A 1,626-nucleotide genomic window follows, 5' to 3' on the forward strand; every position below is an offset into this window, starting at 1 on the left:
AATTTGCTCTGTAAATCTTCACCCAAATCACAATATAAATTAATAAATAAATAAGATTTATAGCCTTGGAAACCCAATGGAGGTCACTATGATTCAGATTTGATTTGATGGCAGTGAGTTTTTTGTTTTTTTTTTTTACATTAAACCCACCAATACACTGCATATAAAATATCCACTTATCAGTCCAATTAATTCAAACACTATTTTTTTTTCTCATAGTGAGAACAATTAGTAATTTCCTTCACTTAACCTCCATCTCTGCCTATGAGAAATTCTCTGTACATGTTTTATGTAGTTAAATGTAAAAAAAGACTCTTTGGATTTGGGAGGTTAGGTAAGGGGGCAAGAAGAGAGGGTATGAAGCAGATATTTAGAAACCTTTAGCCATAGCTCATTTTCTGAAACAACTACTCACTGCCATCGAGGCAACTGGACTCATAACAACCTCACCTTGGGTTTCCAAGGAGGTATCTCTATGGAAGTAGATTGCCCAACCTTCCTTCCAAGGAGTAGCTGGTGGGTTTGAACCACCAGCCTTCCAGTTAGCCTTAGGCACCATGCCACCAGAACTCCCCATAAAAGATGTAAGTGTTTGAAAAAGACAGGTTTTATGTAAGTGTTTGGAATACTGTATTTTAGTTATTTAATGTTGAGAAGGTACTTTTGAAATATATCAAGTCCAAAGAAAAAGTTAAAAAGCAAAGTGATCCAAAACTTGAATATGTATGTACATCAGAACATTAACTGTTACTGTTGCTGTTGTTAGATGTCCCAGAGTCAGCCCCCAGCACATGGCAACCCCATGCACAAGGAAACAAAAGTTACCTCACGTGAGCCAACTCCAGGATGGGTTGTGGGTCAGATAGCTGTGATGCAGGGATTTTTTCATTGCCTGATTTTTGGAAGAAGATAGCCAGGCCTTTATTCTTGCTTTCCAATTCAAGAGACCAAGGTTTGACACATTCTCAGACACCATCTGTCAGTGAGGCTTGGTTACTGCTATGATACTGAATAGATTTGAGCAGATCTTCCAAACAACATGGACTAGGAACAAAGGCCTGGCTATCTACTTCCAAAATTCAGCCAGTGAAAACCCTATAAATCACCACTGTCTGATCCACAACAAATCCTGGGTTTGGCTCAGGCCAGGCAAATTTTGTTCCTCCACTGAACAACAAATGCAACTAGAACATTGACATTGGAAACTATTTTCTAAAATATTTTCAGGAATTAAAAGGACTGATGATTGTTGCTATTGAGCAACATCATGATAAATGGAGAAAGACAGAAGTTGTCAAGGATTTCATTTCACTTGGATCCACAATCAATGCCCACGGGAGTAGTAGTCAAGAAATCAAATGATAGGAGTTCCGGTAAGATGGCAGAATAGACAGAAAGACTGCACAAACCCTCTTCAACAAAGAAAAGGGGAATCACATAACAGATACAGAAGATAATCCTGGACCCCTGAGCCTTGAAGGGAAGGATATAGAAGTGGACTAAACTCCAACTAGCAGAAGAATTTGCATGAAAACACCAAAAAAGGAGACATATGGAGCTGCAGTCTGGTAGCGATCCTGATGGCGCAGATAGCTTGGATATAGCCGAATGGTGGCAGGACTTAAG

The sequence above is a fragment of the Orycteropus afer genome, unplaced genomic scaffold (assembly GCF_000298275.1).
Source record: "Orycteropus afer afer isolate SDZICR_OR568_19922 unplaced genomic scaffold, OryAfe1.0 scaffold00206, whole genome shotgun sequence".
Taxonomy (NCBI): Eukaryota; Metazoa; Chordata; class Mammalia; order Tubulidentata; family Orycteropodidae; genus Orycteropus; species Orycteropus afer.